Source organism: Chiloscyllium plagiosum, unplaced genomic scaffold, assembly GCF_037043375.1.
Source record: "Chiloscyllium plagiosum isolate Xiang-an unplaced genomic scaffold, Cpla_swu_hap1 HiC_scaffold_7, whole genome shotgun sequence".
NCBI classification, from domain to species: domain Eukaryota; kingdom Metazoa; phylum Chordata; class Chondrichthyes; order Orectolobiformes; family Hemiscylliidae; genus Chiloscyllium; species Chiloscyllium plagiosum.
In genome coordinates, this window is record NW_028270145.1 from 41,890,883 (window position 1) to 41,918,473 (window position 27,591).

The 27,591-nt window shown below is 43.1% G+C and overlaps 1 pseudogene; it reads left to right on the top strand.

Moving 5' to 3' along the window:
* The window catches only part of LOC148149598 (uncharacterized), a 46,845-nt pseudogene extending 19,525 nt beyond the window's left edge, over positions 1-27,320 (top strand).
* The last annotated feature ends 271 nt before the right edge of the window (positions 27,321-27,591 follow it).

Below are 27,591 nucleotides of genomic sequence, written 5' to 3' on the forward strand. Positions count from 1 at the left end.
TGTCAAAATCAATTAACCCTTTCACTCTTAAGTTTTTACATGTTTAAATGATTCTAGTTCATGTCTGTTATATTTTAAGAGTTATATAAAAGTACAATGCCATTCTGGGTATAAACGAAATCTCCATGTAAGTATTCCTTGGTCACTACCCAGGTCATATGGATGAGAGTTGAAGTAACATGTAATAACTCTACAACATTTGTGCAGTAGCTTCCCTACTTATGCTTTCTTTACACAGAAAAATTCATGGAGACTGATTTAACCTAATCATTGCTTTATTTTTCAAATGGTCCAATTACAAAACATGTCTTCTATGCATCTGCCCACCCAAATCGGTCACCGAACTCCTACATTTAAATTCTTATCAACTCTAAAACATTCCAACTGCTGGGAAAAATATATCTTGCTACTCAATTACTTTGTTTTGGTCCTACCTACATCTTGGCCTTTGACATTGTATCCAGGAGCTTATCTTTTAGTTCTCACACAGTAGCCTGACAAGATCCATGTTCTTCTTGGGTTCAGCTAAAGTTTACCTATTTTCAGATGATTCTTGTCAAAACCTTCAGGTTCAATAAAATATTTGGGCAGTGAAGGCCCAAACTACAACTCCTCATCAAGATGTTCTTAGCCATTTTTACCCAGCACCCTTTACAAACAGGAGTAAGAATACAGTTCAATTAAAACTGAAGTTGCAGCCATTCATAATATTTAAGTTAGCTTTTGCTCTTTAGCAGAAAAAAAACTGAAGTAGGGACTTCCAAGGATTTTTACATCCAAACTTGAGCCAAAGAGGAGCCAAGCAGAAGGAAAATGCAGGAATATCCACCATTTTGTACCTTGCTGGTACATATCTAAATATTATTCATAATTCTGTCACATATCATTAAGGGATATTCCACAACTTTTGTGATAGAAATTAACTATGTTTATCTAAGTTCAAATATGTGAAGTGTCCTTTCATTCAATTATAACAGATAAAGAGTTAAAAAGAAAACAGCTGTATTCACAGAAATGATACCCTAGCTTGACACAATACAGCACTTCATAATTAGTCAGTTGTCTCACTGCAGAAAGGCTAAGGAAGGGGCCAAGGCATTCTTTTCCAGCAGAAACATGCAAAGTGATTTAATCAGCTATGCATCACATTTTGAAGTTAAAGAAAGTTATTTATATTAAATTAAGTCATGGTAACCACCTCAAGGTATTTATTAGCTTGTATTTGTCAAACCAATGAGTTTTATTTGGAGGCTTCACAGACATCTTATTCTTGAAATTTTAAAGAGAATTAGTCAAGACAAATGAATCTTACAGACGAAGAAAGGAAAATGAGTCCATTCTATAAAGAAAAGAATACATTTGCATACTTTCATATTTACTGTCCAATAAGTTAGGAAAGGTTAATAACCGTTGTGAGAATATAATTTGTGCCAAGGAGAGCAGAACGTTGTTGTACCTGTCTCTAACACCTGCTCTAACACCTCCACTTGTGATATATGCTTTATCAGGTAATAACTAACTATCTTATTGTAGTGTATGTATCGGAGCTGGTAGAGGACAAGCATAAGTGACATGATGGTCCTCAGCCTCCAACGTCATTAGCTTTTGATTATCAGTTAGAGGATCTTTGGAAAATGAAAGACATAACTTAGAAGTGACAAGGTGAAAGATTTCTCAATCATCATTGCTCTGATATTTCTGCACATTGTTGCTAACATCAAGTCAACATGAATCATTAACATTTGCTATATAGCTCTGTATATATTTTGTCTTGTCAATAGGTGGTGGGCGACCCATTCTCTCCATTTCCAAACACAAGAGATGCCAGATCCAACATATCTCAACTACCTTCTTCTCTGAATCTGTCAAAGTGAAGATAAATTAAGGATCATCTTCAATCCCTATTTTACCCTGGTATTCTTCTCCTGCAAGTGTATTGCTGGTAAGGTCAGTCAAATTGACTTTGACTAATGGCCTATGGGAAAATGGTGCCCCTGTCAAATGGGCACTCTGGCCTGATGGTGCTGAACTTTTAAAGTGTTGATGGAGCTGCACTCATTGTGGCAAACCAAGAGAATTTTATCACACTCCTAACTCCTGCCTTGTTGATGATTGACAGTATTTGGTGAGTCAGGAGGTGAGTTACATACTACTAAATACCCAGTTGCCTTTTTCAACTGCTGGAGTCCATTGGATATAGGTACGCCCATAGTGCTTTAAGGAAAACAATTGCAGGCTTTTGATGCAGTGGCACTGAAGGGTACTTTGGTACTAAGTTCAGATGGTTTGTTGCTTCAGTAGAACTTGCCTGTGGCAATGTTCATGTTTGTCTATTGCCTTTCATCCTTCCTAATGCTAGAGATTAGGTTTGATATTTGCTGCTGAAGGAACCACTGCAAAGGATCTTGTAGATAGTACACACTGCAACAGATGGGTGGCAGTCAGGTAAGCACTTTGTCCTGGATAGTGTTGAACCTCTTAAGTGTTGTTGAGGTACGAGTGAATGAGTCAAATGGAAATCATTCTATCAAACTCCTGACTGGGGTCTTGTGGATGTTGGCACATCTATGGGAGTCAATAGGTGAGTTACTCATCACAGAATTGCAATATCTGACCTGCTCTTGCATTGAAAGGGTTTATGTAGCTGGTTCAGTTAACTTTCTGGTCAATGGTGACCCCTGGATATTGATGTTGACCTAAATACTTAAAATAGTTAAAGACTTCCTTGCTTATCAATTAATCAACTCTGTCAATGAATACGTGCCTTGTTTAACCTAGTGCATTTCAGGAAGCTCAGTAAATGCCTGCACTCAGAGTTAGTGTCATCTTAGGCATCTGTTGATGAAATTGCGCGGGTATCCGTTTTTGGCGAATACCTTGTATAGGTGTTCCTCTTCCTCTTTTTGCAGTTCTGGTGTGCTGCAGTATGTTGTGGCCCTTTTGAATAGTGTCTTGATGCAACTTCGTTTGTGTGTGTTGGGGTGGTTGCTTTCATAGTTCAGGACTTGGTCTGTGTGTGTGGCTTTCCTGTATACCTTTGTGGTATCTGGGAGAAAGACAACGGAACGAGGACATGCCACAACCCAAAGGACTAGCCACACTACCATACATCAGGAGCATTTCAGAACTGACAGCCAGACTTCTGCGACCACTAGGACTTATAACAGCGCACAAACCAACAGCCACCCTCAGATAACAACTCACCAGAACGAAGGACCCGATACCCAGCATGAGCAAAACTAATGTGGTGTACAGAATCCCATGCAAGGACTGCACAAAACACTATATAGGACAAACAGGAAGACAGCTAACGATCCACATCCATGAACATCAACTAGCCACGAAACGACACGACCAGCTATCCCTAGTAGCCACACACGCAGACGACAAGCAACATGAATTCGACTGGGACAACACTACCATTATAGGGCAAGCCAAACAAAGAACAGCCAGGGAATTCCTAGAAGCATGGCACTCATCCACAATCTCCATCAACAAACACATCGACCTGGACCCAATATACCGGCCACTACAGCGGACAGCTGAAACTGACAACCGGAAGCGGCAGGGACAGGCCACTATAAATGCCGGAGGAAACACCACAGAAGCGATCACAGGAGGCTCCCAAGCACTGAGGATGTCACCTAGACAGGGGATGAAACGTTTGCAACAAAAATTTCAAGCTCGGCGAACAGAACCACAACAACGAGCACCCGAGCTACAAATCTTCTCCCAAACTTTGAATATATAGTTTTATGCCAAATATTAGTGTATGTCATAAATTATGTCAGAACACATGGAGCTGGAGTCTGAGAAAGGTTTTTTCTAATGAAGTCACAGTCTACATCGTAACTAGTGTTAATAGCCAATAAAGGTTTATTAATTCATAACAGCATAATTTCCAACTCTCTTGTGTCAAAGAAACGCATACACCAGTCAAGGTATTATGGCAAAATTCAATGATTTCCTTCTGGCTTCATGACATGCAGCGATTTTAACTTGTTTCCTACACAAAAACCTATCTACCTAGACAAGCTAAAATTCTCCTCTGCTAACTCAGAAGCACTAGCAAAGAGATCTAAAGAGCACCTGAAGTGACATTTAAACTGATCCTTCATTTATCAGCTCAATTAACTTGCATGGAAGAGACTAAAATCAAACACTACAATATCTTCAAGTCCAATTGACCCAAAAAATATAAAACACACAATGGAGAAAGAACTTAAAGGCAAAACTGGACAATAAATCATTAGTTTGTTGAAACCCAATGTAATTTTATTGAGGGTAACACTTACTGAAACCATTGTCAGCCCTGAAAATAACAGTGAAGCACTTTAGAAGGTTATTGCAGAGAGAGTCATGCTATCTGGCATTTGTGAAGATAACATTGCAACATCCTCTAAATTGAATTCTTAGTGTTTCCATTAAGAAAGAAAAATACAGCAGAACATTACATCAACTTTTTAATTTAAACACCTCTTGACATTTGGTAACCCTATAAACTTCACGATCTGTTCTTCTGACAATTGACTTATTAAGAATACTCACTGACAGGTAAATATTATGATTTAAATGGACTGCAGAAAAGCCACAATAATTACTTTGTTAGTGTTTTTAAATTATAATCACAGCTGAGAAAATTTTATGCGCACCGGATGGAAAAGTGATGCATTGCATTAATGTGTCTAAATAATTTGTGTTTTGACACCATGTTTTGTTAATATTACATGGTAGCAGCAATTGACGTACTAGCTGAAATTGCTATAAATGAGAAACTATTTGCTGTTTAATTAGCAAAATGTTAGCTGGGAACTGTTTGCACTTATCCGGTTGCTCATTCAGTATGACAATAAAGCCATTACTCTGGTATGGGATGCAAATATTATATTATACAAGGAAGTTACCAGGAATGTATTTGCATTTAGTTAATTAAATACTGAGAACCATGGGGATCATATTTTATTAGCCTTTTTACAAACATTTGAATTTGTTGCAAAGTTGTGTGAAGAATCCTTAAATGTTTTCATACTTGTTTAAAATAGACAAATGTCCTCTAGTGTTTACAAGATCATATTTACATCCTCTTGCTTTTTAATGTAAATTTGCTCTTAGGGATTAGAGTGCTAGCTTTTTTTGTAAATATATTTATTGGCAAATTTTTTTTAACTTTACAAACATATAAAATTATTGAAAAATACAATCAATAACAAATATCAGTATAATAAAAAGAAAACAAACACAAAAACAATACAACTACTGTCTCCTAACTATTAACCTACCCTCAAATACAAAACAAACCCTAACACTGTGCAAAGCAACACCAAAAAAAGAAAGAAAAGCAAAAGAAAACACAGAATACAGAACAGCTGTGCTCGAAGCAAAACTCCCAAACAGAGGAACGGGAGTATTGTATATATACCCGTATTAACTCAGGAGACCCCCTCCAGGGCTCAGGGCTTGACAAACCCAACCATCCTGGTTAAACAAATACCCTAGTTCAGACAACTGACATATCTGTTTCCAAATAACTCAAGTAGGGCTTCCATGTCTTATAAAAATGCTCTGTTGTGTGGTGCATCATGTTTGTAAAAAGGTCCAAGGGAATGTGCTCCATAATTAATTTCTGCCATCCCAGCAAGCCCAGCGGGTTCTCAGACACCCAGTTCATCAGAATATTCTTCTGTGCACAGTATGCAAGAATATTAAATAGTTTCTTCCCATGCCCATCTAAAGATGGTAAATTCGGTAGACCTAAGAGTAGAGATATCAGGTATACTTTGGCTTCAGTCCTCAATACCCTCCCTATCTCTCCCGCCACAGTACTCCAATAAACACGGAGCCTGTGGCATGTCCAGAAGCAATGGGTAAAAGTACCTACACTTATTTTTTATTTGGGGCAAACTGAAGATGCCCCTTTTTTAAACTTCGCCAGACGGTCTGGTGCCAGATGAGCCCTGTGCAGAACTTTTAACTGCGTAGGGCTTGTCCTATTACAGATTGAGATCTTTCGAGTATTCTCCCATATTTGTGGGCGGCACAGTGGCACAGTAGTTAGCACTGTTGCCTCACAGCGCCAGAGACCTGGGTTCAATTCCCGCCTCAGGCGACTGACTGTGTGGAGTTTGCACGTTCTCCACATGTCTGCGTGGGTTTCCTCCCGGTGCTCCGGTTTCCTCCCACAATCCAAAAAATGTGCAGGTTAGGCAAATTGGCCATGCTAAATTGCCCGTAGTGTTAGATGAAGGGGTAAATATAGGGGAATGGGTCTGGGTGGGTTACGCTTCGGCGGGTCGGTGTGGACTTGTTGGGCCGAAGGGCCTGTTTCCACACTGTAAGTAATCTAATCTAATCTATGTTCTCCCATGTTTCAGAAGAGATCTCCACTCGTAGCTTTTGCTCCCAGACCTCACATAACCGGTTAATATCCTGCCAGGCCCTACCACCCAGCAGGCAATAGAGGGCACTAACCGAAAGGGTGCTTGTGGAACATAGCAACAACGTCTCTGTACCGGCCTTATAGGGCTTAGGGAGAAGCGTAGTCTTCTTCTGGATGAACTCTCTAACCTGAAAAAAATGGAAAAGGTCTCTGCTGGGTAACCCATATTTGCAGCTCAGTTGATCAAAAGACATCATAACCTCCCCCTCAAACAAGTCTCCCAAGCGGGAAACTCCTCTTGCTGCCCATAGTTTGAACTCTGAGTCCATCATCCCTGGTCGGAACCCTGGCATGCCAACTATAGGTATAAGTGACGAAGTCTTGGATAAACAACCCTCACTCTGACGCATCACCCTCCAAGCCCTGATTGTACTAATGACAATGAGGTTCGGGCAGTGGTCCATAACTGTCCTCATCTTATCCATGAACAACAGATTAATAAGAGGGCATTTTGCTTGGGAGGCCTCAATATCCAGCCATATTGAGTTTGGATCGTTACCTACCCAATCACAAAGGACAGCAGGGAACACATTTGATTCCTTCTGATACCTGGGAAATCAACTCCTCCTCCTCCTTGAGGCAACTGCAATTTAGTAAGTTTGATGAGGGGCCGCACACGATGCCAGACAAAGGAACCAAACCACCCCATAAGCTTCCGCAGCGTTGACCAGGGAAACATTATAGGGAGCATACACATGGGATAAAGCAAACGAGGAAGAACATTCACCTTAATGAGAGATATTCGGCCCAGCCATGAAATTGTAAGAGCCTCCCATCTCTGGAGATCTCGCCTAATATTGTCGAGCAAATGAGCAAAGTTAGTCCAAGAAAACAGATCAAACTTGGGGGTAATAAAAATGCCTAGGTACCGGAACCCTGCCCGTGACCACTTTAAAGGGAACTTAGAGCCACCTTCAACTTCTGGCACATCCTTAAAGTTCCGCAAAGGCATAGCCTCCGAATTTGCCAAATTAATCTTATATCCTGAAATAGCCCCAAATGAATTGATACATTGTATCAAATGGGGTACAGAGGTCATCGGGTTTGACAAAACTAGAAGGACATCATCCGCATACAGTGTAATCTTGTGTGCCCTCAATCCCACTTCCGGAGCGGTTATGTGGATGTTCTGACGAATGGCCTCTGCCAGCGGCTCTATCACCAACTTAAACAACAACGGTGAGAGGGGGCAGCCTTGCCGACTACCCTTATCAATCGTAAAATTCCCAGACTTCACCCCGTTGGTGATGACCGTGGCTAGAAGGTGGCAATATAAAATCTCCACCCACCTAGCAAAGACTCCACCCAACCAAAACCGTTCTAAGACATAAAAAAGATACGGCCATTCCACCCGTTCAAATGCTTTCTCTGCATCTAAGGAAATCACCAAACCCTGAATCGATCGTTACTGAAAAACGTGGACCACATTCAGCAACCTTCTAATATTATTAAGGACCTACACCCTCTTATAAAGCCTGTCTGGTCCTCTTTAATAATATGGGGGAATACCCTTTCCAAGCTCAGCGCCAGGACCTTGGACAAAATCTTGAAATCTGAATTTAATAGAGAGATGGGCCTGTATGAGGCACAATCCTCAGGAACCTTCCTCTTCTTAAGAATTAAGGAAATATTAGCTTCTCTCAAAGATGGTGGTAGGCATTCATGCATATAGGAGTGATTGTACATCTCCAACGTCGGCCCTGACAGAATCCCTATAAACTCCTTATAAAACTCATCAGGGAGACCATCAGGGCCAGGCACTTTCCCACTGAAGTTAACTAACTGCCTCCTGTATTTCCTGAACTGTCAAGGGGGCATTAAGGAGAGAGGCCTGTTTCAAGGTTACCCCTGGGAGGTCCAGGTTCTTAAAAAAGGTCTCCATTTTAGCCCTTCTGTCCTCGCAACCTTCAGACCGATACAATTCAGAGTAAAAGCTCCGAAAAGTCTAATTAATCTTTTTAGCATCGTATGTAAGGACCCCGGCGCTGTCTCTGATTGCAGTAATGGATTGGGGAGAGCGCTTTTTCCTAGTCAAGTACGCTAAATACTTCCCTGGCCTGTCCCCATATTCAAACAGTCTCTGTCCAGCAAAAGCAAGCTCTTTCTTTGTGTTTTGTGTCAGTATTGAATTCAAGGTGATCCGCTGTACCTTAGTCACCAAAGGCGGCGCAAAATGTGCTGCTTCCACGGCTTTCAACCGCGTCTCAAGTAGACGCTGCTGTTCCTCCTTCTGTCATTTCTGGCTAGCCAAATAGGAAATAGCTAATCCCCTAGCAAAGACCTTAGTAGTCTCCCACAGCATAGACGGACTACTAGCTGTGCCTGAGTTGATGGTCAAGAATTCCTGAAACTCCTTCAAAAAGTATTCCACAAATTTGGAATCCTTAAGGAGAAAAGGGTCCAAATGCCAGTGCCGCAAACCTAGCCCTTCACTCTTGGCCTTAACCTCCAAATATACTGCTGCATGATCAGAGATAGCTATATTCCCAATTTTACAACTCATAATCGAATCCAGAAGGGCCGAGGGAGCCAGAAAGAGGTCAATCCTCGTGTGACATTTATGTGGGTTTGAAAAAAAGGTGAAGTCCCTGCCGGTAGGGTGAAGACAGTTCCAAACTCCTCGCATAAGTCAACCACCTGCTTGACCTGCGAAGAAAGAGACAAGGCATCCTATCCACTGTTGGATCCAAAGGACAATTAAAATCCCCCCCCCCCCCCTATAATAATATGCTGTGTTCCAAAAGCACTCAACTTAGAGAAAGCACTAATCAAAAATTTGAGGGGATGCGCCGGAGAACAGTAGACATTTAAAATGCCATATTCCTCCCCATGTATCAGGGCTTTAAGTATCACAAATCGTCCTTGCTCATCTTTCACCTGTTCTAATAATGTGAACGGAAGATTTTTCTGGATAAGTACTGCCAATCCCCTACTTTTAGGAAAAAGGATGAAAAGAATACCCGGTCATACCCCCCCTGTTGTAATTTCAGGTGTTCCCCATCATCAAGATGGGTTTCCTGCAGCAAAGCAATATCAACCCTTTCCCTCTTAAGGCTAGAAAGCACCTTTTTCCTTTTAACAGGCGAATGACATCCCTTAATGTTCCAGGTGCACTATTTAATAAGACACTTAGCCATATCCCCTTTCAGACACCCTTGAACCCCTCAGAGGGAGAACCCTGCTTACAAAGTGCCGAGCATAAGTAAGTAAAGACTCATAGAATTAATTCGTCAATTGCACTCCCGTGTCTGCGTGGGTTTCCTCCGGGTGCTCCAGTTTCCTCCCACAGTCCAAAGATGTGCAGGTAAGGTGGATTGGCCATGCTAAATTGCCCGTAGTGTTAGGTAAGGGTTAAAATGTAGGGGTCTGGGTGGGTTGCGCTTCGGCGGGGCAGTGTGGACTTGTTGGGCCGAAGGGCCTGTTTCCACACTGTAAGTAATCTAATCTAATCTAATAACTATAAACAGCTATTACTACCAAAAAACTACAAAGAAAACCAACTATAGAACCTTGAATGAAAGATTCTTCCCCCTGCCCATAGGGGGCACTCAACCTACCCATCCCCTTCTTCACAACTCCTTCAAACCCGGACTGTGCCCCAGCCTTAGGTCAGAGAAAAAACAAGGAGATGATCCTTAAATCAACAGAAAAAAAGATAAAGTCAGGATGAGCACTGCACCCATCCCTGGCTTCATGTCACCCCGACTTGTGACTAAAAGAGAAGCAGAACAAACAAAAAAAAGGGAGAGAGACAACAAAGAACATCCACAAAATTTCAGTTATTAAGAAAATCCAGATATTAAGAAAAAAGGAACAACTTATTCCAAAATCTTTTCCCCCCTTTCCAAAAAGGAAATTATTAGGGAGAAAGAAAGGAATAAAAACAAGGAAGGGAAAACATGGGGAAGATAGAAAAGAGAACAAAAATTAACCATATTCTTCAGGCTAATCCATCTATTTTAAAGTGTCCACAAAGTTTTTAGCCTTATCCGCTGAGTCAAATGTATAAACTGAGTCCTCGTGGCTGAAACGAAGCACTGCGGGGTATCCCATGGAGTACTGGATGCCCAGGTTCCTCCGTCTCTTTTTAACTTCATTGAAGGACTTCCTTTTTCGAATTACAGCTGCTGAAAAATCCTGGAAAAAGATGATTTTTGATCCCTTGTACAGCAGTTCCCACAGATCTTTTCCCAGGGATCTGGAAGCTTCTATGACTTTTTGCTTGTCCTTATATGAGTGGAAGTGCACTAGGACCGAGTGGCACCGGTCCTGACCTGCGCTCTGTAACCCGATAAGCCCCTTCAATCTGAAGCCTGCTGGACTCGACGTGAAGGCCCAAAAACTTCGGCAGCCAGCTTTCAAAGAAGCTGACTGGCTTCTCACCTTCCTCACCTTCAGGGAGCCCAACAATTCAGAGATTTGTCCTCCGACCTCGATTTTCGAGGTCGTCGATATGGTCTTGCAAGACCTCTCACTCCAGCACTTGGATCCGACTGGATGAGGACTCCATCGCAGCTTCCGAGGCCTTAGTTCGACCCTCCATCTCCTCCAGCCTCTCCCCGAGGCCCTGGATCTCCTGCTCATGCTTCTGCAGCATGGATGCGATAGGTTGGACCTAGGCACGAATCTCCCCACGGACTTCCTCAATCGCAGCTGCAACTTTCAAGGTAAGTCTCTCCATCGCCGCAGCCAATTCCTGTGAATCTGTCAAGTCCCCAGGGGGTTCAGGAGAGGCTGCTGTTCCTGCAGTCTCTGGTCCTCCCTGCTGCTGTTTGTTTGCTCCTTTTCCCTTTGGCATCCTTCCCACTGGAGGAGAAAGTGAGGTCTGCAGATGCTGGAGATCAGAGCTAAAAATGTGTTGCTGGAAAAGCGCAGCAGGTCAGGCAGCATCCAGGGAACAGGAGAATCGACGTTTCGGGCATAAGCCCTTCTTCAGGAATGGCCCTCCTTCCCACTCCCAAATATTAACAAATATGTGTTCTGTAAGGTTTTAAACTAATAATTCCACCACATAAGTTGGCCAGGGATGGCAAAAAACACTGGTATGCCTTGGCTGTTAGGCAGAGCTGTCCACAGCAGTTCTACAGAATCACTGCCATCTTGCCGAGTCTCAGATTGCTAGCTTTTATGTACTAACAAAATGTGGTGCTACCAAGAGTATATGCACATATATTTCTACTAGATCTTTAAGCAGTACCCAAATCCTAACAAAATGATCACAGTCCTACATGTTCACAGTCCTTGTAGGTAACAAATGCCAACTAATAACAATAAAAAATGCTTAAAACACATGTGTAACCTGTGTTTCCTGGAAGCTACAGTGATTTTATAGGAACATACCAGTAGATATCATTCTACAGCACAGAAAAGCTCCACATTTGACATTTAAATGAGACACCATTGACTCACACAAAGTCATGGAACTGGGGCAAGGAGACAGAGGTTTGATACAGATCATCCATGATCAAATTAAATGATGGAATAGTTTCAAGGGGATGGATAGCTGACCTTTTTTCTGTGTTTACATATTCCAAGATTATTATTCCCATCTTCCTCTGTTGTAGTGTTCACAATGACTGCTTTCTACTTTTCCTATGTGACTACCTTTGTGTTTTCATTGTTTTACCCTGTGACATTACCAGTGTGTAATTTTTGAGTCAACAGCAAACTATCAAAGAATATCATTCAAATGAAGTTGTGTGTAGGAGTCAACCTAGTTTGCATTCTATAAATCCTTACATGAACAAAATCATTCCAGGAAAAATAATCCCGTAAAAAAAAGCTGCAAGATTTTTTGTTTTATTTCTAGTTCTAATTCAATTCGGAAATATAGACAAGACCTAAATTTATTATCCATCTTTCTAACTGTTTGGTCACTCCACAGAGCACTAAGGAGTTAATCACATTTGTGTGGATATTTCATCATGCATTAAAAAAAACTGCTATTCTTACCTTTGATAATTCCAAGTCCATAGTAATGTAATTTACCTGTAATCATCCGCTGAAATTGCAGAGCACATTATTCAGTTGCGTAAGTATGGACTAACAACAGCCATGTGAATGAATTTAAATAAGAACCCTTCTGGTACTCTTGAGACATGTTCCTTCAACTTTGAGCAAACAGGAGTACATTCCTAGTATAAATTAGTGTCCAGGAAATTATTCTAGTCCTTGTGGAATGAGAAGAAGCCTGGACAAAAACAATACCAGAGATCCACCAATATACAAGGCTGCAGGGAGTCAGGAAGTTTGAGAGAAAGGCTGAGCTGGAGGGGAAACAGTGTCAATATCCAATAAGAGTGATGGCGAGAAGTCAATGGGAGGGGAGAAAGCACTATGGAAATAAATTAATTAAAAAATAAAATCATGGAGCAATATCACAGAGTGGCAGGTGGATGAAATGTGGTTCAGAGAGTTCCAAAATGAGAGGTGAATCACTGAAAAGATTTGAGGATGGAATAGTATAGAGAATGGAAGTGAGAGGTAGGAAACATGGAGAAACCAAATATAAAAACCTTCAGTATCAGTGGGATGAAAAAGTAGTAAATGAATTAGTAATGTGAGTATTAAACGATCAGAGATCTAGAGGCAATAGTTAAAATTAATTGTTCAGTCAAGGTACTGAATTCCGAATGAGAAAATACAGATTTTTCATATCATGGATGAGCAGCTAAGATCTATTGCTTGCAATCCCTAGACCATATGGGAACTTCAGGACATCACACATTCTTGGGGAACATATTGAGGAAGTGCCCTCAGCTAATTGAGCACAAGCTTAGGGTTTCTGAGCTTGAGGAGCAGCTAGAGTCACGGTGAAGCATCAACAGGGCTGAAGTTCCCCTCATCATGTGCTCAAGGTTACCCTCTGGGCAGAGGGTACTTTATTGTAGGTGGAAGCCCCTATAGAAGAGTAGCAAGTGACAGGAAGTGCAGAAAATGGGGTGTCTTTGGGGTGTCTGCCACTCTCAAACAGATATTTAGTACAGGTCGGTCTGCTACACCGTGGATTCGCTGTAATGCAATTGACGAATTGGGGATGCTTTGTCTAAAGTGCAAACTGTTAAAACGTGTGTTGGCTGTAACGCGATTACATCATCAACACTTTAAGCTTGATTTTTCTACAATGTGGGGTTGCACAAGAACGCAACCATTGCGTTATAGAAGACCTGATTGTATTAGAGACAGCTGGGAGGGACAGTGCCTCAAAGGAGTGTAGGCAAGGCCATTTCACCTTGTACAAGAGGTTGTAAAGCATCAAGATAGAGATCATTCGAGAAAATTCCATAATTAAGGGGATAGATAGGTATTTTGATAACTGTCATTGTGCACCTCACATGGTGTGTTCCTTCGAATGGCACAGGGTAAAGGATATTATGGAGACAAAGCTGACTTTTCCACAATGATATGGAAAAGCCAGGCATTGAGATTAATTGGTTATATTTTCAGGAGCTGGGGAGGAAGTTTAAAAGTAGGACTTCAAAGGTTGCAATTTCTGGACTGCAGCTGGTGCTGTCTCCTAGCCAGAGTACAAATAAAAAGATATGGATGATCATGCATGGCTTGAGTACAGGAGGGTGGGATTCAGATTCTTGGAGCACTGCGACCACTTCTAAGGCAGCTATTCAAATGAGATGGGTTACACTTTAACAGGGCTGGGGCCAGTGCCTTGGGCCGGGCAGAGGTTCACAAATTTGGTAGGGGAAGGTTTAAAATAAATTGGTAGAGCATGGGCACCTGAACATAGAACCAGAACAAAAAACAATTGAAAAATAGGTGTTGGATGGCACTGGAAAAGGAAGTGAGAGCAAATTATATCAGAACAGAAAAAGAAAAACTACAAGAAATACAAAGACAAGTTTAGAATGCATGTATGTCAATGTATAAATTGTGCAGAATACATTATAAATGTGTCTGTTGTAAGTTTATATTAAGGGTTAGAAATATAGGCGTGAATTTATAGGTCTTTTTGGCTAACTCCAAATTGGGTAAAATTATTTGGATGGAGTTCTGCTGGGGCCGAGTGTGTTTTCTCACCATATCTATCCAAATTTGTCTCATGAACTAATTAGCCAGCACCTATAGCATCTACCATGTCTGAGTCTGACACATCTTGCCACATGCTGTTCCCAGAGCAACTCTCCACTCAGTAGATAGCAATTAAAAAACTGGTATCACTTGTTCCCATGATATCTTCGAAAGGCTGCTGTGGACCTGGACAAGTATTGACAATCCACCATCACCCCACTGCACCATTGAGCTCTTTATTTAAAATAGCCACCAAACAAAATGAACAGAAGCAAATGCAACAGAAGCTGAAGTTCACCTTCAAAGTGCAAACAAGATTTCATCATCACGAGCAAAGACTATTTTACAGTCTCTGACTGTCTGCTACACCCAGGTCTTACTTATTAAAAGCAGCCATCAATGAGGTCCTCTCTAGCTTGTATGCCTGATGAATCTGATTTGATTTGATTTAATTTATTACTGTCACATGTACAGGGGAGAGTCTTGTTTTGTGTGCTAATCGGACAAATCATACCTTACATAATTACATCAAGGTAATAGAACAGAATGCAGAATATTATGTTACAGCAACAGGGAAGTTGCAGAGATAGATCAACTCTAATATACAAGAGGTCTGTTCTTAAGTCTGTTGGTACGTGTTTTCAAACTTTTCTATCTTCTGCCTGATGGAAGAGAGTGGAAGAGAATATAATCAAGATGGAAGGGGTCTTTGATTGTGTTAGTTGCTTTCCCAAGGCAGTCAGAAGTGTCAATGGATGGAAGGCTGCTTTTCGTGCTAGATTAGGTGTAATCACAACACTGTAGTTTCTTGCTGTCTTGGGTAGAGCAGCTGCCATACCTAGGCTGCTTTCTATGGTTCATCTATAAAAATTGGTAAGAGTCACTGTGGACATGCCGAATTTCCTTAGTGTTCTAAGGAATTTGAGGAGTTAGTGCGCTTACTTGACAGTAGCATCAATGTAGATGGACCAAGATCAATCATTTGGTGATACTTACTCTGGGCAACTTGAAGCTCTCGACCACATCCACCTCAGCACCATTGATACAGACAGGGGCATGTCCTCACTCCACTTCCTTAACTTGCTGACCAGCTCCTTCATTTGCTGACATTGAGGGAGAGATTATTGTCTTTGCACCTTGCCACTACGTTCTCTACCTCCTTCCTATACATTGTCTCAGCATTGTTTGAGATCCGATGCAGTGGCGTCATCAGCAAATTTGTAAATGGAATTAGAACTGAATTTGGCCACGTGGTCATGAGTGTATAAGGAGTATAGTAAGGGACTGAGTATGCAACCTTGTGGGGTACAGATGTTGATTATTATCATGGAGGAGGTCTTGTCACAAACCCTTACTGATTGCGGTTTGTGGGTCGGCAAGTCAAGGATCAGTTGCAGAGGGGAAACAGAGTCCTAGGTTTTGAAATTTGGAGATGAGTTCTTTTTTGGAATTATGGTGTTGAAGGTGTAGCTAAAGTAAATAAATAGAATTCTAATGTAGGTGTTCTAGTTTTTCAAATATTCTAAGGATAAGTATAGGGCCAGGGAGATGGTTATGACATAGGCAAATTGTAGGGATGAAGGCAATCCGGGAGGCTGGAGTTGATGTGTGCCATGACTAACCTCTTGAAGCACTTTGTAATGATGAATGTCAGAGACACTGGGCAGTAATCATTCAGTCTCATTGCCTGATTTTTCTTTGGCACCAGGATAACAGTGGTCTTCTTTCACATTATAGTAAAGAGAGTTTAAAGCTCTCTCCAAATACTCCTGCCAGCATGTCCACACAGGATCTGATATCATGGCCGGGCTCTACCCAGCAAGTCACTTTCCATGGGTTCACCCTCAAGAAGGCTGATCTGACGTCTGCAGCAGAGACTGTGAGTACAGAGGTATCCAAAGCTATGGGGCGGGGACATAATTTCACTGACTTTCTGTTCAAAATGAGATGACTGGAGAGGGATGTACTAGAAGTTGTCAGCAATTTTACTCGACTTCACTTTATAGCCCATTATATCGTGTAAGCCTTGCCACTGTCGACATGTATTTGTATGGTTAGTCTGGGACTGTAGTTTACATAGAACATAGATGGAAATGTGTTGCTGGAGAAGCGCAGCAGGTCAGGCAGCATCTAGGGAACAGAAGAATCGACGTTTCGGGCATTAGCCCTTCTTCAGGAATGCCTTCTTCAGCAACACATTTCCATCTCTGATCTCCAGCATCTGCAGACCTCATTTTCTCTACATAGAACATAGAACTGTACAGCACAGTACAGGCCCTTTGGCCCTTTTATCCTACTCTAAAATCAAACTAATCTGCTTACTATACATTTTACTATCATCCATGTGCCTATGCAAGAGTGGCTTAAATATCCCTAATGTATCTGACTCTACTACCACCACTGATGTTATTCAATGCACCCACCACTCTCTGTGTAAAGATCTACCTCTGACATCTCCCCTTCATCCAATCACCTTAAAATTATGTCCTTTCATGATAGCCATTTCTGCCCTGGGAAAATGTCTCTGGCTATCCACTCTATCTATACCTCTCATCATCTTGGGTACGCCTCTATCGAGTCACCTCATCTTTCTTCGCTCCAGTGAGAAAAGCCCTAGCTCCCTCAACCTTTCTTCATAAGACATGGCCTCCAGTCCATTCAGCATCCTGGTAGATCTGCTCTCCACCCTCTCTAAAGCTTCCACATCCTTCCTATAATGAGGCGACCAGGACTAAATACAATATTCCAAGTGTGGTCTAACCAGGGTTCTATAGAGTTGCAGCTTAACCCCGTGGCTCTTAAACTCAATTCCCCTGCTAATAAAAGCCAACACACCATACGCCTTCTTAACAACCCTATCAACTTGGGAGCAACTTTGAGGGATCTATGCACATAGACCCCAAGATCTCTCTGTTTTTCCACACTGCCAAGAATCCTGCCTGTATTCAAATTTGACCTTCCAAAATGAATCACTTCTCACTTTTCCAGGTTGAACTCTATCTGCCACTTCTCAGCCCAGCTCTGCATCCTGTCAATGTCCTGTTGCAACCTACAACAGCCCTCCACACTATTCACAACTCCACCAAAATATGTGTCATCGGCAAACTTACTCATTCACCCTTCCACTACCTCATCCAAGTCATTTATAAAAATTAGAAAGAGCAGAGGTCCCAGAACAGATCCCTGCAGAACACCGAGTTGGGTATTGTCTCTTGATGTCCCTGATGACTTTGCAAACGTCATGCCTAGATTTCCTGTACAGGTCAGGGTCATCTGACTTGAACACCTCAGACCTGGGCTTCAATAGGGAGCAGGTTTCTGGTTGGGAAAACAAGCATTAACTTCTTCAGCACGCAGTCCTCTCCACACTTACTGATGAAGTCTGTAATGATGTTGAGGCACCGGTGTTGGAATAGGGTGGACAAAGTTTTGATTCATTAATATGTAAATCCCAGAACTTCTGTCAAATCACATTCCTGAGATATTTTAAGGTTTTATTTTAAAAAGTGACATCTCAGCTCAGACAATGCATTAAAGGTGTGAGGTTAGAGTCTGTATGCATTCCAGTCTTGAATCAGTATGGTTCTATTTCCAGAGTAGGAATTTATAAAATGTCACATGGATTATATAAAAAAAATGTACTGCCTACAGATTATGAGCTTTTTGAACAAAATAGAATGTATCTGCAAATAAAATCCTGCAAATGCAAATGTGTGTGTGTGAGACGGAGAGTGTTAGGCGTGTGTGTTTTGTGTGTGCCTGAGAGAAAGTATGTGTATGAGAGAGGGTCTGTGTAAGTACGTGAGTATGTAGCTACATGATTAAGGAGCAGTGCTCTGAAAACTTGTACTTCCAAAGAAACCTGTTAGACTGAAGTCTGTGATGGCATATGTTGATCGCTGAGTTCTTGACTATGGACCAGTCCACCAGGTGCCACAGACTGCTGCCCAACTTCGATGAGCAGCCCCTAGACGTGATTGACCAGACCCCTGGATGCTGTGTTTACAAACTGATGTACCTGATTCCCCTGACTGCTTCTGATGGCACTATAGGATTGATAACTGCACAACTCTTGAACTGTGTTGGGGCAATTCCCCTGACCGTGTCCCAAATGGATGGTTGCCCGTGGCAAAACCTCTGGACTGTGTGTGGAGTTTGCCCAGCACTTACAGTACCAGGAACTCTAACTAACAGAGAACACCACCCCACCTTCATCGGACTGAGGACTCACCCTCCAACATGGCCACTTTGCTGAATATACATGCAGTGTGCTTGCCACACAGGAGTGTTGGGTTGATGTATGAGGTCGTCATTCATCACAATGCTCCCATCCCCCACCATCCCCACCCCGGATTCCTCCTGACTAAGACGCATAACAAGAAGCAGCTTGGTCCAATCCTTGAGCTGGGTCACCATCCCTGTATTGCTGCAGCCTCTGAGCACTAGATGTCAGTGTGACTTGCAATGCAAGTCGTGCTTGCTAAGCAGTCTGCAAGTGCATTGGACAGGTGCCGTGATGGTCAGGAATGGTTGAAAGATGCCAGATGCCATTGTCCGTGAATGAGGGGTGCATGACGCTGTTGCCTATGAGCTGCACTTTGTTAAAACACAAGATGGAGGTTGCTTTGAGAGAGGAGTGAGCTCATTCCAGCAGTTCAGTAAGATAGAAAGTTGAATGTTAATCAGCTGAATTGCACCCATCAACAAGGCATTTAATATGCAATAATTCCCTTTAATTGGTTTCCTAGCAAGAAATTCACCACGGTGCTTGACAAAAACATAAAAGTTGAATCGAGACTCCCCTGATGTCAAGATAAACTTCACTGAACTTCTCATCTGTTTCTACTACAAACCTCAGACCGCCCCATAAGATTGTGTCCATCGAGTTCTAGTTTCAAATGAAGGTGAATTAGAAATCGTTTTCTGTCAATTTGTTTTAATATAGAAATAATTCTTGGACCTTTGGCCAAACTGGATGTCACTTAGAAGCTCTGAGATTTCTATGGTGCTATTTGCTGAAGGTGGTGCTATTCTCCAAAGAAAAACTGGTGGGTTTTGGTTTTAATGATGTAACTATATGCAGTGAAAGCTGACCTGGAGGCTGCAGACATCCTGTGTATCATGTTTAACCGTAGCACACAGTTCAGTTTGTGAGTATAGAAGAAGAGTGCATTCTAAATTATTGAGCAGAGACATGTGAATCTGTTAAGAGAGGAAAAGTCCAGCTAAGGAATAGATACCAAGGGAATTTCTACCTGTGTCTGCTGGGTGACATCTTATGACTGCCAGCAACACCTACACTTGACCATTATGCGTGTAAAATGTGCCAAACTATATATACATCTATGGCACAAATCATAAGTCTAACTTACATGTCTCCAAGGATTTAAAGAAGAGGAAGTCATAAAGGGTACAATAACAAAACAAGTCTATCTTTCTGGTCAGCAGTTCCACTGAAATAAATAATTAGGGTGCAGAAGAAACAAAAAGATAAAATTTGCTGACTCTTTCAGTCAGCTAAAGAGCAAACCAACAGAAGAAATATCACTCTACAAATTACAGTGCGCAGTGACAGCCATTTCCTCAAAAATTCAATTACCTTATTGTTAGCTTTTTCTCAGTCAGGAAGCCAAACACAAAATGATGTGCTAACGAAGATTATTAAAGTTACAAACATTGTTTCACTACTTTTTAGCACACAATAATTCATTATAATTCAATTAGCATTAAAAGTACACAACATGAGGTTTTTTTACTTGTACAACTTTCGGGGGATTTATATCAGGGGTATATTATGGTGAAATTTAAGGCACAGTACATCAAATTCACTTATTGCTTTAAATATGTTTTTATACGTAACACAATTATATCTTCCAAATTAAGGCAATTAATTGTGTTCCAATGATTTAATTTACACTCTATTAATCTTTTGGCCATTTTAATGCCTGAGACTTTCATACACAGAAATGATTTCAAAAAGAGACAAAAAACATTGATTTAAAATGACCACAGGAAATGTTCCCTCTAAGCTGTGTGGAGCTGTACATGCTTTGCCCCTCCTAGATCATTGCTGACCTCATTGGCAGCATCGGAAATTACTGCTGCACATGGAACTCAGAGGTTGCCACACCCTATCCCCTTTCTCACAATCATCACCCACTCAAACAATGTACACAACTACACATTCACCCATTTGCTCACCTATTCGCATGTCCATTTGCCTTAACACTTCAGTCAATAGACAAGTTACAAACAAAACTACACTCTGAAATCAGCTGATGTAACACAATGTTGAATCTACAGCGTAACAATTACTCTCCGTGAAGCTATGAAGAACAGAAAGTGCAACTTTGCCATTATAAAGTGCACCCGAAGAGTATATGAAATAAATTCCATTTCTGGTTCATTACTTTATCACAGAGTTGTTATGGTCTTTCCTAAGTCAGAGCCCACAGACTGGGTGATTTTTTAAAAAAAATAAATTAACTAAATTAAATTTAAATGTTCTAATTTTACTGATTAAAAAAAGGGAGGAAATTACAATCTGCTGCCAGACAAGTGGTGCAAATAGGGAGAGAGATTTGTACTACTTGTAATCTGTCCATAGCCATTAGTAAGAAGAGACGATTGCAAACCAGAAAGTTGAATAAACAACTCAAGAATCAAATTGTAAAGAGGTTGATTTGGATTTTTTTTTGTAGGGGTGTACGATTTGGACTATATGGAAAGGTAGTCATGATTTGGAGATGCCGGCGTTGGACTGGGGTGGACAAAGTTAAAAATCGCACAACATCAGGTTATAGTCCAACAGGTTTAATTGGAGGCAACATGTTTGGAGTGCTTCCAAACAAATCTGTTGAACTATAACCTGGCGTTGTGTGATTTTTAGCTTTATATGGAAAGGGACAGCCAATTTGTTGAATAGCTTTGAAATATTGGTTTTGAAAAAAATAGAAAGAATCAGCTAGACAAAGTAACAAATGAAGTGCTGAGAAGTTGAATAGCTAAATACATTTGCTGAAAGTAATTGAGAAAAAGTGTACAGACTGAGAAAGACACATGTTAAGTGGAAATGGACTAGTAAGAGACATGATTGTAGAGGGAAAATACAGAGTGAGATCTTCTTAAGCTTCGCAGAGAGAAACGCGCGGTGAAACTCAATAAAACTAACACTTAAGCAATAAATTGTAAGATTCAGTCCAATGAAACCTGTAATTAGTTGTAAACATTAGTTGTAATAAAGAGAGATTGGATAGGCTTAGATTGTTTCCTTTAAAGAAGAGAAGCTGAGGGGGGACATGATTGAGGTGTATAAGATTATGAGGGGTATGGATAGGGTAATTAGGGAGCAGCAGTTCTCTTTCATTAAGGGATCATTCATAAGGGAGCATAGTTTTAGAGTGAGGGGCTAGAGATTCAGAGGGGATTTGAGATTTTTTTTCATTCAGAGGGTGAAATTTATTGCCTGGAAAGGTAGTGGAGGCCAGAAACCTTAAAATCTCTAAAAAAAGTTTAGATGAGCATTAGAAATGTCATAACAGTCAAGGATATGGGACAAGTACAGGAAATTGGGATTTGTGTGCCTTTAGTGATAGTTATTGTGCAGACTCAATGGGCCGAAGGACATTTTCTGCACTGTATGACTCTATGACTTTATGACATGCAATAAACTGTATCTTGAGAACTACAAGAGACTCTTCTGGTTAAACCAGGAATTGGTTTTCATCTATCACATTGGACCAAGGAGGGCATGTAGTTTTCTAAACTTAATGAGGATGGAGACAGCAACCTTTATCATAGCTCATACAGCAGAGTGAGCTAGCATCTCCATATAATATTGTGGACAACACAATAATGCCAGAGATCAACCAAAGGAGAAAACATACAGCTTCAAGAAGTTTGCAGAATTTTCCAGTGTGCAGGATACCCTCACATTTCAAGTACTATGATCAAAAGAGATTTGACTCCTTCAAAGTCCAGCTAGTCGGCCGCCATACCCAGCAAATTATGCAGATCAATGCCAGGTATCCTGGCAACACATACAATGCCTTCAGCAATAGTATGTTGTATAAACTACTTTTCAGCTATCATCAATTGAAATGTGGCTATCTGCTGACTTAGTAGCCATGCACATGAGGGTAGCATAGAATGAAAACCAGGCTTCCACACAAAATATGACAGCGTAGTCCATTAAGATAAACTCACCATAGTCTTACCAAACAAGGGGATGTCCTTGCACTATACAGAAACAACATGAGGGCCAGCATACATCAGGTAAGGGGGGAGGTTGAGAAGAAGAATCCTTCATGAAACCTCAGTCTATACAGGATTTAAACCCATGCTGTTCGTATTATTCTGCATTGCAAACCAGCCCTCCAACCAACCAAGCCCCAGTAGACCATTAGCATACTGCAGCAATGCTGCCATTGCCTAGGCCACCCTGAAGAAGCCTGCACTACTTGGCATTAGATTAATTTAAGATTAATAATAGTCTGCTGCCTACTGCATAAGAATTCATCATGGACATGGGGATTATTATCAGCCAAAACGCAAGCAGCCAAAGAGGAGGTGGATAAGAGGAGGAAGGTAACCTCAGCAACAGTTTTCTAATCAGTGTCTTTGTCCACAATTCATTTAGTTGTGATATCAATACACAGCTGTTGGATAGAGCCATTTGCCGAGTCCATTAGGAAGGATGCGAGCCTGAGAGGGGTGACTATTCCTGGCAGCGGGGGTCTGCAGGTTGAGGCCTCCCTGTACATGGATGATGTCGCCGTTTTCTGCTCGGATCCGCTGTCCGTGCACAGACTCATGTGCATCTGTGACCAGTTCGAACGGGCCTCGGGGGCCAAGGTAAACCGAGGCAAGAGCGAAGCCATGCTCTTCGGGAACTGGACCGACCAATCCTCTATCCCCTTCACCGTCAGGACTGACCACCTGAAGGTGCTGGGTATTTGGTTTGGGGGGGCTGGGGCGTGCGCCAAGACCTGGGAGGAGCGGATCAGGAAGGTGAGACAGAAACTGGGCAGATGGGAGCAACGGTCGCTCTCCATCGCGAGTAAAAACCTGGTCATCAGGTGTGAGGTACTCTCAGTATTGTTATACGTGGCACAGGTCTGGCCTATCCCCAGAACCTCGGTTTACCTTGGCCCCCGTGGCCCGTTTGAACTGGTCACCCCTCCTCAGGCTCGCATCCTTCCTGATGGACTCGGCAAATGGCTCTATGCAGCACACAAACAAGGCAGGAGAGAGAGGGCAACCCTGCCTGACTCCAGATCTGACTGTAAGCTATCTGATTCCCACCCATTGATTGAGACTGCACTGACAATGTTGGTGTTGAGCAGTCTGTTCCAATTGCAGATTCCCTCCCCAAAGCCCATTTTGGAGAGAATATCTCTCATATACATGTGTGATATCCTGTCAAAGGCTTTCTCCTGGTCCAGGCTGATGAGGCAGGTGTCCAACCCTCTGCCCTGCACGTAGGCGATCGTATCCCTGAGGAGTGCGAGATTCTCAGCGATCTGCCCAGTACAGCACATGTTTGGTCATGGTGAATCACCAACCTCAGAGCAGACCTGACCCAGTTGGCGATAACCTTTGACAAAATTTTGTAATCCACATTCAATAGTGAGATTGGTCTCCAATTTCTCCAAAACCAGCAGCAAATGGACACTGGTAACCTCGTAAGCTGTTAAAATGGGGATAAAAATTACCAGTGTCAATGTATGTAGTATCAAATCTGCTACGTGATGTGTTTCTACAATGGCCTCCCTGGCCAACGTTAAAGCCAACATCCTGTTTCTGCAGGAGTGTGGGATACTGCACCTCAGCAGCTACAGGAGATGGTCAAGCTTGTGGGCCCATGGGCCATCAGTTTGGTCAGGGGGCAACGATAGCCGCGCCTCCGGCCTGGGTATCCTGTTGTGAGGAGGCAACTTCACCATCTCCGAGGTTAAGGAGGTGGTGGGCGTGCGCCTCCTCATCACCGATGTCATGTACAGGAATGCTCCCCTGAGACTGATTAATGTGTACACCCCAGTGGGTAAGAGTGAACGGTTGGCTGTCCTGCAGCAGCTTCCACTGTTGCTGGCTACATCCAGGCCAGTCATTCTGGCCGGAGACTTCAACTGTAACATTGATGCAGATGGACGCTCCGGCGGGGGGGACAGTAAACTGGACGCCACGTCCAGAGCCCTGATGGAAATGGTAAAAGATGCCAAGCTGCACGACGTCTTCAGCACCCCTGCAGACGGAGCACAGCATAGATACACCTGGTCACGGGCAGACGGGTCTGTCCGCTCAAGGATAGATTACCTGTTTGTGTCCCGAACGCTCTCGGTCAGATCCACCGACGTCAAGCCGGTGTTCTTCTCTGACCACTGCCTCCTGCTGGCCGACTGTCACCTACAGAATGAGCAGCAGGCTGGTAAGGGAATATGGAAGCTGAACACTACGCTGTTGACCCCAGGAAACATTGAGGAGCTCAAGAGGGATTACGCAGGTTGGAAAACTGAACACAAAGCTGTTGACCCCAGGAAACATTAAAGACCTCAAGAGGGATTACTCAGGTTGGAGAACCGTGAAGCCCCTCTTTGAGTCTCCAGTGCACTGGTGAGACACATTAAAAGGCAACATTAAAAGGTTCTTCATCCTCAAAGGTGTTCAGGAGGTGAGAGAGAGGCAGGGAAAGCTGTCCCAACTCCAGGAAAGTATGCAGAACTGATCTGGTTGGCGATGACCTTTGACAAGATTTTGTAATCCGTGTTTAATAGTGAGATTTGTCGCCAATTTCTAATTTCCTCCCTCTCCCCCTTCTGCTTGTAGATGAGGGTGATGATGCCTTTCCTCATGGATTCACTCAGAGTACCTGCCCGAAGCATACTGACATACACCTCCAGCAGGTCCTGACCAATCAAGTCCCACAAAGCAGAATAGAGCTCGACCGGTAAGCCGTTGCTTCCGGGAGTTTTATTCTTTTTGAAGGACTCGAGGGCCTCGGTCAGCTCATCCAGAGATAACGGCTGGTCCAGCATCTCCCGTGTTCTATCATCTAAGACCTCCGTGATAAAGGACAGGAACGACTGAGAGGCCGTGCTGTCGATCGGCTTCGCGTCATACAGACTGGCATAGAAGGATTTGCTGATCCTCATGACGTCAGCCTGAGATGACGTTATCGAGCCATCTTCTTCCTTCAGGCTGCTGGGCACGGTGCTCTTTTTGTGCCCCTTTTGGAAGAAGAAATGTGAGCATGTCTCATCCTGCTCCACGGAGCGGACTCTGGACCAGAAGATTATCTTGGAGGCATCTGAGGCAAAAACGAGGCTTGCTGGCCCTTCACCTCATGGAGGTCCTCCGTGACATTGACCCCCATCGTATGCAGTCAGGCAGGGCTGCCCTCTCTCTCCTGCCTTGTTTATGTGCTGCATAGAGCCATTTGCCGAGTCCATCAGGAAGGATGCGAGCCTGAGAGGAGTGACTATTCCTGGCAGTGGGGGCCTGCAGGTTAAGGCCACCCTGTGCATGGATGATGACGCCATTTTCTGCTTGGATCCGCTGTCCGTGCACAGACTCGTGTGCATATGTGACCAGTTCAAATGGGCCTCGGGGGCCAAGGTAAACGGAGGAAAGAGCGAGGCCATGCTCTTTGGGAACTAGGCTGACCAATCCTCGATCCCCTTCACCGTCAGGACTGACCACCTGAAGGTGTTGGGTATTTGGTACGGGGGGGGGGGGGGGGAGTGGGGCGTGTGCCAAGTCTTGGGAGGAGCGTATCAACAAAGTGAGGCAGAAACTGGGCAGATGTAAGCTACAGTCGCTCTCCATTGCAGTAAAAAACTTGGTCATCAGGTGTGAGGTTCTGTCATTGCTGTTATATGTGGCACAGGTCTGGCCTATTCCCAGAACCAGTGCTGTCGCAGTCACCCAGGCCATCTTTCACTTCATGTGGAGATCAAAGATGGACCGGGTCCGAAGGTACACAATGTATAAAGATCTGGGCAACGGGGGAAAAAACACACCCAATGCCACCCTCACCCTGATGGCCATCTTTGTGTGTGGCTGCATCAAGCTGTGCGTGGATCCCCGGTACGCAAACACCAAGTGTCACTACGTACTGAGGTTCTACCTGTCCCCGGTGTTGCGAAGGATGGACCTGGCCTCACTGCCGTGGAACGCTCCAAGTAGTTAGACTGTTCCATATCACCTGTCCTTCATGGAGAAGTTTATGAAGAAAAACACCTTTGATCACAAGTCCATCAGGAAGTGGTCAGCACGTAGTGTCCTTGAGACCCTTCGGGAAAAGGAGAGGGCAGATCCTATCGAGCGGTTCCCTGAGCAGACTGTCAAAGTCATTTGGCAGAATGCCTCATTGCCAGAACCTTACATCAAGCACCAAGACATGGCTTGGCTGATGGTGAGAAGGGCTCTGCCTGTGAGATCCTTCATGCATGCCCGGACTCTCTGCTGCACCGCACACTGCCCTCGAAGTAGTTGTGGAGGGGACGAGACTGTCACACACCTCCTTCTGGAATGTGCCTATGCAGAGGAAGTCTGGAGAGGAATGCAGTGGTGTTTTTCGAGGTTCGTCCCGAGCAGCTCCGTGACGCGGGACTCCGTGCTCTACGGCCTGTTCCCCGGGACGCACACCGAGACGAACATCAACTGTGCCTGGAGGATCATCACCTCGGCGAAGGATGCTCTCTGGGCAGTCCGAAACCTGTTGATCTTCCAGCTGAAGGAGTTGACCCCGACTGAGTGTTGCAGACTGACACATTCCAAGGTCCAGGACTACGTGCTGAGGGACGCGCTGAAGCTTGGGGCAGCTGCCACCAAGGCATGGTGGGGAAAGACCACCGTGTAACATCTGCCTGCCTAAGAAGAACAGGGGGGCCACTCAGAAATTGGGCCCCGCTGACGCCTCAGCAGAATATCTGGAGGGCCAATGTACAGCCTTCTATATACGAATGATTAATTCCGATCTCTGTATGTAAAGCAAAGTAATGTGTGCATAAGAATGACATGACCAATTGTATAGATATCAAAATAATTTTACGAATAAAGTATACTTTTGAAATTAAAAAAACAATGCAATACAGGGACACGATTGCCTATGTGCAGGACAGGGGGTGGAC